This window comes from Macadamia integrifolia, unplaced genomic scaffold (genome assembly GCF_013358625.1).
Source record: "Macadamia integrifolia cultivar HAES 741 unplaced genomic scaffold, SCU_Mint_v3 scaffold738, whole genome shotgun sequence".
In the NCBI taxonomy this organism is placed as follows: Eukaryota; Viridiplantae; Streptophyta; class Magnoliopsida; order Proteales; family Proteaceae; genus Macadamia; species Macadamia integrifolia.
In genome coordinates, this window is record NW_024870528.1 from 194,501 (window position 1) to 211,768 (window position 17,268).

Genomic DNA, 17,268 nt, shown 5'->3' on the forward strand with positions numbered 1-17,268 from the left:
CCTCGAGGCTGCAGTAGAACATCCTAACAAAGTTAGGGTAGCAAATGCAATTGAACCTCTCGAGCATCTGCAGAAGAGTGAATTCTCCCATCACAACGGTCTTCTCCATCACAATGGATCTCTTATAGAAGGTGTCCCAAGTGAGTGCACCCTCAAGACTGCAGAAAGTGCTATCTTCATAATCCTCTAGGTCCTCGGAAACATTTCTCCTGGGCCAGGCTCGAGGAGTAGATGGACTATCAGCAGTACCCCTCCTCTTCCTACCGGAGGCATGTCCACTCCTGGATGATGAAGCAGTCCCTTTACCTTTGTGGGAAAACATCTTGTAAAAGCTGCAAAAAAGACATGAGAAATTGATGTGATTTCAATAGGAAATTATAAAAGCAAGGAAAAGGGAGAAATCGTGTAAATAAGGTCATTAGGAGGAAAGTAAATGGAATGACACTCATATTAAGCTCATGATATGGGTAAAGCATATTGAATGACAAATAAAAGGAGAATATCTCTACGATGCAATGCTATAGCCATGGTGCGATCATGTGAGAATGATTTGTTGATAGAACAATGCATTTGTAGATGGAAGGTATACACAAGTGAACATTCTAAAGGCAAGATACCTTGCTGTATTATACAAATATAAGTCAAGAAATGAAGGCATTTACCTAAGGCATGGATTCATGCAAGTACCCAAGTTAGCATTAACACAATGCTTTGACAGATTTTCAAAGGAAGAAAATGGAAAATTCCATAGAGAGAAGCATAAACCATAAATGTTCCTAGCATTGGGGAAATTTGGGCAATAATATGTAAAGGGGTGGATAATGTCATGCAAGTATACATATCTTAGCATATTGAGGTCAAACAAGAGAAAACCCTCAAATTTCTCAAGAACCCTAACTTAGAAATGGTAAAAATTCATGCCAAAGTGAGAAAGGTGATGCATATGTGCAATGTGACATTTATTTTACTATTATGCTACCAAATGGGAGTTGAAGACTCATTAAATCATGCATTGTACAAGGAAAAAGGGAGAAAAGGGAAAAACCCTAAAACAGCAAAATCGGACAAATAAAGTTTAGAAAATCCTGGAAATGACAAATGTGATGATTAGAGATGAAAAATCATAGAGTAAACACCATACCTACATACTACATTCATTTTAGTTGGGAGGAATCAAAGGAAAATGGATTTTAGAGAGCATAGAACACGAACAACTGAAATCCCAAAAGAAAGAAGAGAAAAACCACATACTTGAGGTTGAAGATGGTGTTGGAGAGATTTGAATCCAAATGCAGGTAGGAATGATGCTTGTGAAGGGCTCCTAAACCTTCTCTTGTTGCCTTGGGCAATTTGGAGAAGAGAGGGAAAAGAAAGAAAGTGAGTGATTTAAAAAATGAGGGGTTTTCTACCCTCATAACAGAACCGCGGGGGCGACCGGCGGGTCACCACCGACGGGTCATGAACCCAGCCCACCCACTGGTATAACCCATCGGTGTGGGTTTTTGGGCCAAAAAATCCTAAATTATTAAGATTTGATCCTCAAGCCTTGTAGACTCTATTTTAGCTTAAATTATAAGCTGATGTGCAATTAATCTTCATACATGCTTATGTGGGGTAATTATGTTACCATATGGAACTCAATGCTTGAGATGCGTGCTATGATGATGGAATGCACTATAACTACATAAATGGAGGCATAATGTGCATTTAATATGTGCTTACATGCGATAAATGTGGCACTTAATTGTACCTAATTTTTATGCAATCCAGGTACAAAACACCATGGTACGTACTATATCTGGTAGTAGTGCAAGAGGGACTCCACGTGGTTTCCATCCTGTCGAACGACCACCTAACCCTCGGGGACCTCGTCCCTGGGTGAGTCCTAGATAAGAAGATATAGTTGAGGACTCACCTACGTATGAGATTCTGGATCCTCCTCCCATTGTTACTATGATACCCTACTTTTTAAACCCGATTTATTTTCCCAGTTAGCTCGGTTTGGTCGTGTAGGATCTGAACCCGAACGAGTTGAAATGGATACCCTATGGAACATGATAGTAAAGGTGACTCTAAACTTGGGTTGGCTACGAAAGTCTGAACCAATGCCTAGTGAAGTCTGCGTGCCCAAGCCGTGCACTTGCACGTATCATAAGGCCATGTATGGACAATAAAGGTTTATAGCCACATTTTATAATGAGTACGTATTTTAAATCATATACCGGGAGTGAAATACATGTCAGGAGTCGAGTCCCATCAAAATCCCAATTATTTTACTAAGTTCGACCAACTGGTGGGTGGTCATAGGTGGGTCAGACCCACCACTATGACCTACCAGTCTGGTCATTAGATAATTTGACCCAAGTATAAATAGCATTATGACTTTTCTTTTTCCTCATTTAAATCTTTAGAAGGTGGGTGAGAAGAGTAAAGAAGAGAGAGAAAAGAAGGAAAGAAAAGGGAAGATGAAGGAAGGAAAAGGAAGAAATAGAGGAAGAAATGTTCATGGTGCGACATCGAGGTTAGATCTTTCCATTTCAGTGCCGAAAAAGTGATCCTCGTCTTGAGATCTACAATTTGAGGTGGGTGAGCTATATTTTTTGAACCCTTAAGAAACCCTAAGTGAAACCATTTCATTCGGGTCGAAATCCTTTAGATCTTGTTAATCCCACTTGAGAAGATGAATTTAAGGTTTAATGGAAGACCTACATGTTAATTTTAAAGGTTTTAGATGAAGAAATTGCATGATTTGAAGAGCATGTGATGATTTCTTGAGTTGAAGAAGAGATTTGGAGTTTTAAAGGTGTTATTGAGCAAAGAGGTAAGATTTGTGCTTAAAACTTTGAATCGACCCTAGATCTAGGTTAAAATCACAATATGGGACCTTAGATGTGTGGAAAATGCGATCGAATTGACCCCTTGTGGTTTCCCTAAGGCGGGATGAAGAATGGAAGTGAATAGTAGAATCCCGATTCTAACTAGTGGGTGCCTTGGAAAGTGATTGGACCCACAAATCCAGAGCCCGCCCATCCTGATTAGGTTTTTGGCCCGACCAATGGGTAAGGACCGGTGGGCGATCTGGCTTGCTGCTTCACCTACCAGTCTGACAGTTTGGGCTCCGTTTGAGCTCAAAATGGATGGGCAACCTTCTTTCATGATTTTAAACGTGTTTTAAACATCATACTTTATTGATTTTGACCCCAAAGTGGCAAAATGCTAAACTCACTCGCTTATGTTAGGTTCTACTGGGAACTCGCATCTTCTCGTATCGGATTTCACTTGTACTGAGTGTGAGATATTGTATATAACAAGTAAATGGGGAGAGGATGATGATTTTAATTTATGGAGTGTTTTACATCATTTATTCTGTATGTAGACTAGTCATGTCATCATTCTATTTGTGTGTAGATTAGCCATTCTTGAATGCCCTTTGCATGTTTTGCTGGTGTATTTTAACAATTCACTTATAATATGTGTTGTTGTGATTTACATTTCAAATGATTAATGCTTGTCATGGATTATAAGATGGATGATTTCAATTACTGAATATGATGCATTGCTAGATTAGATGCCGTAGTCGGCTTGGAAACGAATGCATTGGTGGCACGTGAAATGGGATGCGGTGGCATTATACAGTCTTACTATCTCATATAGAAGTATGCAGTTAAGAATGACAGTTTCCTATGCTACAACCCTTCCCAGCAGGGGCTTAAGTGTTGGGTATATCACTGGGGGGAAGCCTGAGGTTGTGTACCAACTATGGCGGTTAGACATACGCCCGACTGATTAATAGGATAGTCGGAAACTTTGGTGATATAATCAGAGGGTCAATCGTACTGCATTTACTTTAATGTCATTTACTTTAATGCAGGGTAAGGCCCAATTAAATTTAATGTCATTTACTTTAATGTCGCTGAGGAGCAGCAATTTACTTTTCTGGGTAACCCACGGCTGGCCTTCTTTGACAATCCTATGGGCATATCGTGGGATGGGGTTTGTGACTCATACCTGGAGCATACGCGCACTGTGGTTGTGAGTAGCACATGACCTATGGCTTAGCAATGTTTCTTAGGTGATTTAGGATAATAAAAAAGGACTTTGCATGCATATAGGTTCATTTGTATTGTGAATGTTTGCTTGGTCTTTCTTTTCACTTACTGGGCTAGTGAGCTCATCCCATGTGCACACCATTTTTAGATGATCTTGTAGGTTTTTCGACTGAGGAGCTAGAGCCGGGACCCGCTGTAGAATTTTTAGCTAAGGACTGGTGGGTCCCTGAAGATCTTGGGCACGGTGTTGAGTGCCCGTGCGAGAGCTGAGTTGCAAGACAGCAACAGTGATACCCAACCTAAGATTCTTTTTTATTCTTTGTAATGTTTTATGCTCTGGATATTTAAATTGCATATCTTGTAGATATATCACACCTACAGGCCCACATGTAAATGTACTATGTAACATAATTTGGGCATCAAGAGTATTGGGGTATTTACAGGTATATACATACAAGACTTTGGCTGAAATACATACTTTACTTTCTTTAGTTGTGTGTATGATGTGTTGTGGTTACTGCATCAGATGATCTTGGCAGGTTATTTTAACAGTAGTTAACTCGGTCATTGGTTAGGTTCTGTGAGAATGGGGTGTGACAATTACTCCCAATGATGTTGTGACTTTTATTCAACAGTCGCAATAGGTATTCCAGCAAAACTTACTCCAACAACAACAGACCTTTATGAATGCTGTGCACCCTATGCAAATGGGTCAACACCCTTGTGGGGTACCTTTCCCACAAGATCCTCCCATGGTGACAAGTGTCAGAGCTCAAGCGGGGGGTGCATCTCCTCAAGCACCACCTGTTGATACACAAAGGAGTGCACTACCTACAGTATCACCATAGGATCAACCAGGAGGTACTCCACCTATGGCTATTCCGTAGTTTCCTCCTTATGGCACCTCTCCATACATGATGCTACCCATGTATCAGTATTACCCGACTTATCCTCCATACTACCCACCAGCAACCACTATTGCAAAGGTGGTCGATCATTTAAGAGACACTTGCCAACTATCTTCACCAAGGTGGGGAGTGATCATTTGGAGCCAGATCGGTGGATTCAAGAGATGGAAAAGATATTTGAGGCGGTGGAATGTATAGAACCTCAGAAGCTCATCTATGATGGGTTATAGTTAAAGAATGAAGTTGGTTCATAATGGAAGGCTTCCAAGCCTATTTTAATGACAACCCATCCAGAACCGATATGGGAACAATTCAAGGAATTGTTCTTATCAAATAACTACCCCACCAGCTTCAGAGATAGAAAGGAAGCAAAATTCTCAGCGTTAACTCAGGGAAACAAGTCTGTCCTTGAGTACCAACAACAGTTTGAAGACTTGTTTTATTTTTCTCCTCCTCACATAAAAACAGTGGAGGCGAAGGCCAAGAAATTCCTAAAGGGGTTAAAGGTGTCTATTGGGACAATATTGGGGGCTATGGACTTGAATGATTATACCCAAATTGTTCAAAATGCCAAAACTATGGAAGAAAAGTAAAAAGGAGAGGCCACCACCACAACTAGACTTTGGAAGAGATCTAACCCCTATGCAGATTCGGGCAACCCGAGCAAAAAATTTTGTGGGCCATATAATTATGGTCCATCATATTAGCAGCCTTATAGATCATCGGGTAATATGCCTCGACCAGCCAGTGGATCGGATACTACCCTTTTCGCCTGAACACTAGCACGGTGCCTATGGCCCCACGGCCACCTTGTCCTCCCACTGCACAGGGCCAGATACAGAGAGCACCAGTACCAGTGCAGGCCTCCCATAACCAATGCTATGTTTGTAATTCACTTGGGCATTTTATAAAAGATTGCACGTACAAGCCAACTATTGCACCGGGTCAACCTCCTATTTATGGACTTGAATTGACTCAAGGTGGCCCACTTCAAGGGAGGATGTATGCCTTGTCATCCAAGGAGGTTGAAGCAAGCCCCAATGTTGTAGTAGGTATCCTATCTATCTCGGGTATACCAGCTTATGTGTTATTTGATTCTAGAGCATCACATTCTCTTATATCTAAAATATTTTCTAGAAGGATTGACATGATACTCTAGGGAGTAAATTGATTGTTAGCACACTCACAGGAAAGGTAGCACAACTAAATGAAGTGTATGCACCATGTCCCGTTGAAATAGGTGGAAAGAAGTTGGATGCCTAGCTTATCAAAGTTAATATGCAGAATTTTGATGTCATATTGGGCATGGATTGGTTATCTGATCATTAGGAAAACATGATGTGCATCAAAAAACAAATTAAAGTGGTGAGTGAGGAAGGTGAAGAGTTAGTGTATCAAGTAGATAAGACAAAACAACCCAGAGACATTCTCATCTCTGCTCTACAGGAGGTAAAATTTTTGGAAGAAGAATGTTAGGGCTACCTAGCTTTAGTACAAGATGTGGAAGCAAAGATCACACCATTAAAAGAATTGAATGTAATTAGGGAGTTCCCTGATGTCTTCCTAGATGATCTAACCTAGCTCCTGCCTGACAGGGAGTTAGAGTTCGCCATTGATTTGGTTCTCGCAGCTGCCCCAATGTCTAAAGCTCCGTACAGAATGGCACCACCCGAATTAAAGGAGTTATAGACTCAGTTGCAGGATTTGTTAGAAAATGGATTTATACGCTTAAGTGTTTCTCCTTGGGGTGCCCCAGTCCTATTTGTCAAGAAGAAGGATGAGAGTTTACGTATGTGCATCGATTACCAGGAATTAAACAAACTGACCATCAAGAACCGGTATCTATTACCACTCATAGATGACCTTTTTGATCAACAGCAAGGTGCTAAAGTATTCTTGAAGATTGACCTCAGGTCTGGTTACTATCAGCTCAAGATAAAGAGCAGTGACATACCCAAAACGGCCTTTAGGACCTGGTATGGTCATTATGAATTCCTAATGTAGTCCTTTGGGTTGACCAATACACCAGTAGCTTTTATGGATCTAATGAATCGAGTATTTTATATTCTCGATAAGTGGATCATCATTTTCATCGATGACATCTTGATTTACTCAAAGACTGAAGAAGAGCATGCACAACACTTGCGGATGGTACTTCAAAGTTTAAAAGAACAACAATTGTATGCGAAATTCAGCAAGTGTGAATTTGGTTGAAGCAAGTTGGATTCCCAGGGCACATAGTGTCTGAGAATGGAATCGAAGTTGACCCGGGGAAACTAAAAGCAGAAGTGGAGTGGGAACCACCTAAGAATGGTACGGAGATTTGAAGTTTCTTGGGATTAGCGGGCTACTGTCGGCGGTTCATCAAGATTTTTTCTCGAATCACTGCTCTAATGACCAACTTTACTAAAAAAGGAGTGAAGTTTAAATCGTCTAAGGAGTGTGAAGACAGTTTCCAATAGTTAAAAATCCGATTGGTGTCAACCCCAGTGTTGACGATTCCAGAAGGCACATGTGGTATGACAGCCTACACTGATCTTGATTGCTTCCTTATGTAACATGGCAAGGTAGTGGCGTATGAATCTAGACAATTGAAGGAGTATGAGAATAACTACCCCACTCATGATTTGGAGCTGACGGCAGTTATCTTTGCCTTAAAGATCTGGCATCCTTACTTGTATGGGAAAAAGTGCAAGATATTCAATGATCACAAAATTCTCAAGTACTTCTTCACCTAGAGAGATTTAAACATGAGATAGAGAAGATGGCTGGAGCTCATGAAAGATTATGACTATGACATATAGTACCATCCAGGTAAGGCCAATGTAGTGGCCGATGCATTGAGCCGAAAAGCTCAAACCGTATCACTTGCTTATTTGGCCACTAGTCCACAACTTAAGCAAGAGGCCATATTGATGGATGAAGTCATTTTGAATGAAGGATCAACTTTAGAGCTCAAACAGCAGTCATATGATATTAAGCAACTAACCTTACCTCTAGTGGCCCTACAAGTATAGCCATCTATTAGGCATGAAATAAGTATGAAGCAACCCTTAGATCCTGAGCTGCAGGAAATCAGAGTCAAAATCCAAGAGCAAAGGATGGATGATCCCGATTTCACAATAGCCAGTGACAGAGCATTATTATTTTGGGGCAGGTTGTGTGTCCCCAATGACATGGGGATACAGGACAAGATAGTGAAGGAGGCACAGAGTTCTGAGTACATGCTTCACCTCGGAAGCACCAAGATGTACAAAGATCTTAAACAAAGTTATTGGTGGCCAGGGATGAAGATCACAGTAGCCCTATATGTGGCACAGTGTCTCATGTGTCAGAAGGTCAAGGAAAAGTGGCATTGACCAGAGGGCACTCTTCAGCCACTCCTGGTATTAGAGTGGAAATGGGACATGAGTACTACAGATTTTGTCATCAGGCTACCCGATACACCCAAGGGAATGGATGTAATCTGGGTGATAGTTGACAGGCTTACTAAAACTGCCCATTTCATTCCAATCAAGACTACCTACTCCATAGACAAAATAGCACAACTTTACATAGAAAATGTAGTTTTCTTGCATGGAGTACTAGTGAGCATAATGTCGGACAGAGACCCAGGGTTCACATCTAAATTCTGGAAGAGCATCCCGCATGCCATGGGGACACAGGTGAACCTAAGTACTACTTTCCATCCACAAACAGATGGGCAATCTGAACGGACCATACAAATACTGGAAGACATGCTTCAGGCCTGTGCTATGGAAATGAGTGGCAGTTGGGAAGAGAATATACCTCTTATGGAGTTTTCTTATAATAATAACTATCAGACCACAATTGGAATGGCTCCATATGAGGCATTGTATGGAAGAAGGTGCAGAACTCCCTTATATTAGGATGATGTGGGAGAACGATGAATGCTTGGGCCAAAAATGATACAGATGACGTGTGATAAGGTGGATGTCATCCGAGAGAAAATCAAGGTGGCCCAATCAGGTCAAAAGAGCTATATGGATAATCGCATAAAAGACATAGAATTCCAAGAGGGAGGAAAAGTATTTCTGAAAATCTCTCCTACCAAGGTCTTATTTGAGATCTTGAAACGGGTTGGCTCAGTAGCATATATGTTGGCCCTTCTGCCTTCATTTAACAATTTTCATAACGTATTTCATATATCAATGTTGAAGCGGTATGTCCATGATCCATCGCATGTACTAACTGTAGAACCAGAGTACTTGAAGGTTAATATAACTTAAGAGGAACAGCCTGCTGAAATCCTAGACCGGAAGATAAAGATCCTTTGCAATTGATCCATCGCTTTCGTAAAGGTGCGATGGGCCAACCATTCACTTGAGAAAGCATCCTGAGAGAAAGAAGATGAAATCCAGGCTAAATACCCCAATCTTTTCAAACAGCCAGTTAACTTCAATTTCAAGGATGAAATTTTTAAAGAGGGTGGTAGATGTAGAGCCCTGCTCTCTAAACCCGGTTTATAGACCGATTGGTTTAGTTTCGTCTCGCAGAACCCGAACTGGAAAGGGTCGATGTGGGTGCCCTATGGTGCATGATAGCAAGGGTGACATCATGTGCAAGGTGGCAAGACAAGATTGAACCAGTGGTGGTTCGCACACCTAAGCCATACCCTTGCACGTATCATAAAGCCATGAACAAATAGGAAAGGTATGTTGTCATGTTGAATGATGAGAACTTAGTCAACAACACGTGGCGAGAGCAAGATACATACAATAATCCATTTTCCCCCAAATACAGCAAGGTTGGCTTTGTTTTGGCCAACTGGTGAGTGTCATTGGTAGGTGCAAGACCCACCAGTGTGACCCACCTATTAGGGTAATGTGGGCCCCAGTATGCCCAACTTGGGTGAGCATGTGTATTATGACCTACTTGTAGTAATGAGACCCCGTACGCTCGATAATGTCAGCTATTTTGGCTAGTATCACGATTTAATGCGTTTTGGTTTATAAAGGGGCAAACCAAACAGGCCCTAGTAGATATTTATAACACTAGGGTATAAATAGCATTTATGTTTCTCTCTCTCCCATTTATGATTTCAGCCAAGGTTTGGTGTGAGGAGTAAAGAAGAGGAAGAAAAGAGGAAGAGGAAGAGAAGAAGAGGGAAGAAGGTCCCCCCCTTGGTTTTCGGAGTGGCAACATACATTTTTTCTGCTGGAATAGTCACTAGTGTTTGGAGATCTACATTTTGAGGTAAATAACACCCTAAACCATTGGAATGTGAAGAAACCCTTTTGTGTGTGGTTGAATCTAGGGGATGATGGAACCCTTGTGTGATTTCCTTATAGGTTTGAGGAAAGGGAAACAAAGATTTGAAGTTATTGAGGTGACATTGTGAGTTTGAAAAGAGGATCCCAAGTTTTGGGGTTTTACAAGGTAAGGTATGATTTCCTTCCTCAAATCTTGATGATGACTTAGATCCATGGAATAATCAAGTAAATAAAGCTTAGAATGTGTAGGAAATGAGGTGGGAACAATCTCCCTTAGACCTCCAAGAGGAGAAATGAAGAAATGAAAAAGAACAGCAAAACCCGTAAAACACTAGTGTTTAGCATCAGCGGGTCGTCAGACATACCAGTGTGACCCCCCAGTCTCACCTGGGCTTCTGGTCCAACCGACAGGTAGGATCGGCGGGTACCAGATCGACCCATCAGTATGATTCACCGGTCTTATCTGGGCCTAAAGGCAGGTAAGTCTGGCGGGTGTTGACCCACCGGTATAACCCACCAGTCTCGTCAGTGCCTCTGGCCCTACCGACAGGTACCAGACCCTTCGATATGACCCACCGGTTCCCTCTGGACCTATCGACAGGTAGGATCGATGGGTGCTAGACCTGCCAGTATGACCCATCGGTCTCTGTCTGTGTGTTGTCTGTCTGGGCAGTCTTCACAAGTGGGTTCTCCTACCCACTTGTATGACCCACCTGTTGCCCAAATGAGCCCCAATGGAACTCAAACTCGACGGCAGCCTTCTACGCATTGTTAAACACGTCATGACCATATCTTAAGTCATTTATAATTCCGAATTGGACGTATTCTAAATTTCTATCTATGTTAGGTTTCGAGACACTCGTTTTCACTACGGATCTTACCCATACCGCCAGTGCATATTCTCCTACAAGAATAGGTAAGTGTGGAGAGGACTTTGACTTTATTTTCAGAGTGTTTTTGGCATCATTTTCATTTATTTACTTAATATATTGACATCACAAATGCCATTCTCATGCATATGCTTGAATATTGTTGATGCATTTGGAACTGAATATGTTGTATTTTAAAATTATAAATGCTTGTTACTTACTTGGAATCATGAGTGTGAATTCATCGAATGTTGGATTATAATAACGATTGTGGGATATGTGTGAGATTTCTAGAATAGATGTCGTAGTCAGCTTGGAAACGAATGCATTGGTACACCATGGTATGGGACACAGAAGTACTATGTAGTTGTACTATTTCATATAGGAGCTTGTGGTTAGGATTTTACATTCTTTTATGCTATGACCCTTCCCAACAGGGGTTTACGTGTTAGGTTATACTGGGGGAAAGCATCGATCGTGGACTGCTGTGATAGTTGGAAGTATACTCGGCTAATCATTAGGACAATTGGAAACTTTGGTGATATATTCAGAGGGTCAATTGTACTACTTTTATTTTCTATTGTGGTTCGGCCACAATTTACATTTCTGCTATGGTTAGGCCACGATTTACTTTTCCTATTGCTCAAGGTTAGCCTTCTCTAATAACCCTACAGGCGCATCGCAGGATGGGGAATGTGTCTCATACCCGGGGCATACACGCACTGTGGTTATGAGTAGCATGTAACTTATGACCTAGTAATGATTGCTTAGGTGAAATAGGTTTAAAATGAATCTCATGCATATAGTACCACTTGAATTGCAACTACTTATATGTGTCTTTCTTTATATTTACTGAGCTAGTGAGCTCACCCCTCGCATATACATCTTTTTAGATGATTGTGCAGGCTACTCGATAGAGCAACCCGTGCCAGGTCCCACCAATGAAACCCCAATGGGAGATTGGTGGGTCCCAAAAGGATTCGATCATGGTGACGGTTGCCTGTGCGAGAGTTGTGTTGTGGGCCAATAGTAGCAGACTCTATTTGTTGTTCTCTTTTTTATTCTTTTGGTATACACCCCTTTTGTGCTCTTGATAGTTAAATTGCTATTTTTTGTGTAAATATCATATCTATGGACCCACATGTAAATACATTATGTATAACAATTTGGGTATCAAGAGTATATGGGGATTTACAGGTATTTATATACGATAAGACTTCCACTGAAATACATTATTATATTCTATGATTACTTGTGGCTTGTTGTGTTGTGGTTACTATATCAGATGATCTTAGCGATTTTGGGTTACCCAGAGGGAACCTGGTCACTAGTCTGGTTCTATGTGAACGGGCCGTGACAAGAATATGCTCTGGATTGTGTAGAAAATCCAGCCTAACGAGACCGACCAAAGGCTATAATATCCTGCAGGTTAACTTGTGATGAGGTTGGTAACCCTCCAGTCTATGAACAAGTCACAGTGGATGGATAGTGGAGTTACGACCAGGTAGACTGAGTCAATGGTCTACATAGGGGTTAGGAAGTCAATTGGAATAATAAGGTTGACAAATGAGAAAGATGTTGACCCAAGGTCTGTACCTTGATGAGCACATTTATGTGTGAAATCTAAGATAGTAAAACATGCATTTTACATATTTAGAATGGAGCTACCTTGGGTTTTACTCTCTTTTTGTAGGTTTTGTATTTTAAAGGCTTTAAGCATTATCGGGCATCTTATCTCTCCAACAACAACTACCTAGTGTAGTTGGTGAGCTATGGTGTGCAAAATTCCCTTTCTTACTAGGAGGTCTTAAGTTCGAATCTCATGGTTGTCTTTTTTTAGGGAATTTTGTTGAAGATTTCCTATTTTTCACTCACTTAAAGCACTAAGGGCATGGGGGGATTTTCACATCAAATTAGAAGATTGTCCAAATCTTCAAAGCAAGGAAAATCTTAGGAGGGGTTTCTTGAGCAAGAAGAGAGAAAAAAAGAAAAATAAATCTTATCCAAATGTTCTCTCCCCTCCACATCATCACCATAAGATTGTCCAAATCACACAAAGTAAGAAGGAAAATCGTCCAAGGGAAAGAAAAAAAAAAATTGGCCAACAAGGGTTGTGCACAAGATTTAAAGAGAGGGAGAAAAAGAAGAGAAAAATAAATAAAAAAAAGAAAAAAAATAAGCAAAAAAATTATAGGAAATTTCACCAAGTTTATTTCTCTTCTCTCTCCTCCACCTTAGCACTTTTGGTCCTAAAAGATCTTACTACCAATTGTGGATTTCCCCCTTTTAGGAAAGAGAAATTTTTACCCTACCTCCCCATTCCAGATAAATACAACTCATGTAAGAGGAGGGGGGACACTTCATTCTTCTTCTAGGTTTTTTTTAGTTGCTCTCTCTCTCTCTCTCTCTCTCTCTCTCTCTTTAGTTTTAGTTCTTCTTTATTTTTGCTTTAATCACTTTTGTAATAGCTTTTTATTTCAATTAATGCAAGCACTCTTTTATTTTTATTCAGCCTTTTATGTTTATGATTTATGCAATTGAGTTATAATTTTTAAATTATAGTTCTAGGCTTAGATCTAGGTGACAAGATCACGAGCCGTGGAGCATCTTTTTCCAAGTCAAGTTCTTTTTTTTTCAAGATTTGTTTTCTCCAGGCCTAGAAATTTCAGATTTGGTTCATTCCAGATCTGGTTTTTAGGGTTGGCAGTATCTCAAATCACCCAAGCTTTCAAGTTCAAGAATTGATTCCGGTAGGTAGGCTTCTTCAATATTCTTCTCTCCCCCCTCCCATTCTCTCTTTTGACTACCCTTTCTTTCTTAATTTAAGATTTTAATTTTAGTCATTACATTATTGCTTTCCCTTTCCCAAGGTTCATGGTTAGCATATGTTGGCTTTGCCCCTCCTAGCCATAGAACCATCATTTTATTATTTTTATTTCAATTGTCTCCCTTTTCTTAAGCCTAGTAGAGTAACCCTTGTAAGAGTGACTCTCTGGTTAAGTAGGGAAGCTCATATTATGATGCATCCCTTGGGTTAAGTAGAGAAACCTACTTGTCAACCTCTCTCTAGCTTTATCCCCTTTCTTTTACTTTATTTTTATTTCAGTATTTTTTTCCATTGCTTTTTAATTGTGTGGGGTGTTATTTTCTGTTATTTATTATTTAATTTTAGTTGTGTGGCTTGCGTATTTAAATTCTTAGATGACAAATGGTTAAGACATTAATTTAGATATATATGTTTAGGACGGTAGTTAGAATTAGATCACAACCATTATTCGGTTCACTTTCGCATTATTAAAAGAAGTAAAAATATAAAGTGGCTACTCTCCATATGTTCAACCCGTAGCTACACTGATACGTACGCTTGCAGTTACATTTTAAATCCTATTAAGTTTTTGGCGTTGTTACCGGGGAGACAGTTCCATGTTATTTTTTGCTTTCTTTTGGTAAATCAGAGTGCTTTGTTTTATTTTTCTTTTTCTTCTATTGAATTCCTGAGAAGAACAACTTGCAATAATAGTTGTATCAGTGGAGGTCGCCATGCCTCACACTATAATAAAGACAGGTTTCGCCCTGTAGAAGTACCTCAGGAATTGACTTGAGCAACCCCGGATCCCTGCCGATAAGCTTCCAAAAAGCCGAAGAAAAATAAAAAAATAAAAAAAAATCATTAAAAAAAAAGGTTTTTCTTTCCATTCTTTTGTGCTTGTCTTACTCTAGTTATTGGTAGTTTTCTATTGTATGAGTGTGAAGTGGATACGTAATACTAAGAATCGGTTAGAAAGAAGAGATCCAATAAGTAGTGACCCTATACGTTTGCTCTCTTTAAAACCCTTCAATATGGGAGACCAACAGCAAAACTCTCCACCTAAATCTCTGAAAGATAGGTTCTACCCTGAGAATAGTTCACAGTCGTCTTCCTTAAGAAGTTTTTCCCAACTCACAAGACCAATAAACTTAGAAGTGATATCCTTCAGTTTACGCAAAAACCTAGTGAGTCCTTTTCGAAACTTATGGAGAGATTCAAGGATCTACTCCAAGAATGCCCTCACCATGGCCTAGACTTATGGCATTTATGTCAAATAATTTATGAAGGTATTGATTACCCAACTAAACAAATGATAGAGTCTATGTGCCCTAAGGGATTCATATCCTTTACAGATGAAGGAAAGGCAAGGGAATTCTTACTTGACTTAACTGACAAAACCCGTGAGGGAGAATCAACCCAAGAGAGTGAAAGAACCATAGGAGGGAAATGATATTTTGTGGATAAGATAATAGCTAAGGAAGCCCATTTGGATAGCCTAATCAAGAGGATTGAGGCTATTATTCCTAAAGAACCATCATCAGTCAATTTGGTTAAGATTTGTGCTTGGTGCCAGTCCCCTAGACATGTCATAGAAGTGCCTCAACACCTCTGGGGGCACTTCTAATGATAGTGTTAATGCCTTACACCAGAATAATCCATATAGTAACACCTAAAATCTAGGATGGAGAAATGACCCAAATTTCTCCTGAAATCAGGGCAACCAAGTAAAGCCTTCTAATTTCCATAATCAAGGTCAACCTGGACCCCAAAGGCCTCCCTTTACACAACAATATTTTTCTTAAAATACTTTTCCTAGGTCAAATGTAGGACCTCAGGCTAGTTTTCCTAGGGCCCCTCTCTTATCATCTTATCAGTAGCCCCCTTAGGTTTACCAACATTAGAGAGGCAGTAGAATAAGTGACTTGAAAAAAATATGGCCCTCCTCATGACAAACCATCAAAATCTTACAAGAGAACTCACCCAAGTTGTCTCAATTATGCGTGAGAGGGAGAAGGAAACTTTACCCAGTCAACCAGAGCCTAACCCTAGGCATTATCAACCTGTTAATTCATAAGCACCAACTAATGCACCACTGAATATAGTATAAGGTCAGACCTAACAAGGGTTCTCTAACCAAAGTAATGTTGTTTATGTCCTTAGGAGTGGTAGAGAGTACCAATAGAGTGTTCCTAAATCTTTCCCATCTATTACTCCTGCTAACTCTTCTTCAGTTGAGGACACAAGTGTGCCCCTTGTTCGAGGTTTATCCAATGAACCTAAATATTCTTCTGAAACTGAAGATGATTTGGTTGAGGAAACAAAAAATGATTCTTCTAAAAAAGGGCAAATCCCTAACAGTCCTTATGTTCTTCCTGTCTTATTTCCTAATTGCTTAGTAAACAAAAAGAAGACATCTTCCATGGATAAAATTTTAGAAGCCTTCAAAAAGGTATAAGTGAACATTCCTCTTTTGGATGTCATATCTCAGATCCCTGCCTATGCAAAGGGTACTGAAAGATTTGTGTACTCACAAACGTATCACTAGTGTGCCCAAAAAGGCATTTTTGATAGGTAACATTAGTTCCATAATTACTCAGCCTATAGCAGTCAAGTATAAGGATCCAGGAAGCCCTACCATAGCTTGTGTCACAGGAAATACCTACATTGAGCATGCCTTACTTGACCTTGGCCCAAGTGTGAATCCTTTGCCTTACCATGTGTACAAGTAACTAGGATTGGAAGAATTGAAAGCCACTGAAACTACTCTTCAGTTGGAAGATAGGTCTGTTAATATTCCTAAAGGGATGGTTGAGGATGTCTTACTAAAGGTGGGGGAATTTATTTTCCCTGTTGATTTCATTGTGTTAGATACCAAGCCCTTCTCAAGCAAAGATAAGATCCCAATAATTCTAGGAAGACCATTCTTGGCTACCAGTAATGCATTAATCAATTGCCGGAATGGTTTCCTAAGATTATCTTTTGGTAACCAAACTGTTGAGTTTAACATGTTTAGGATAGACAAGCAACCACATATGGAAGAAGAGATCAATATGCTTGAGGATTTTTTGGATTTTTCTGATGATTTAATTACCAACTTTGATATTAATTTTGATTCAGAATTCTAAGAGTGTATGGATGAGTTGGATAATGATAGTGAGACTTTATTTTCTGAAGTCCTAAGTCTTCACACACTTGTGGAGCCCTTAGGACCTCTTTCCAATTTCATTCCCAAACCTTTCATAGTTGAGCCCCCCAAGCTAGATCTTAAGGAATTATCATCTAATTTGAGGTATGCTTTCCTAGGGAGTGACCAGACTCTTCCTGTAATAATTTCTTCAAATTTGACTTCTAGCCAAGAAGAGGAGTTACTTAAAGTGTTAAAAGATAATAAGGAAGCCC

General features: G+C 40.0%; 1 non-coding gene across 1 annotated transcript; it reads right to left on the minus strand.

The window, feature by feature from the left end:
• Nucleotides 1–15,013: 15,013 nt before the first annotated feature.
• Nucleotides 15,014–15,120, minus strand: LOC122069853. The gene has a single exon (XR_006137566.1). It is a non-coding gene; the product is annotated as a small nucleolar RNA R71 (small nucleolar RNA).
• Nucleotides 15,121–17,268: the final 2,148 nt, after the last annotated feature.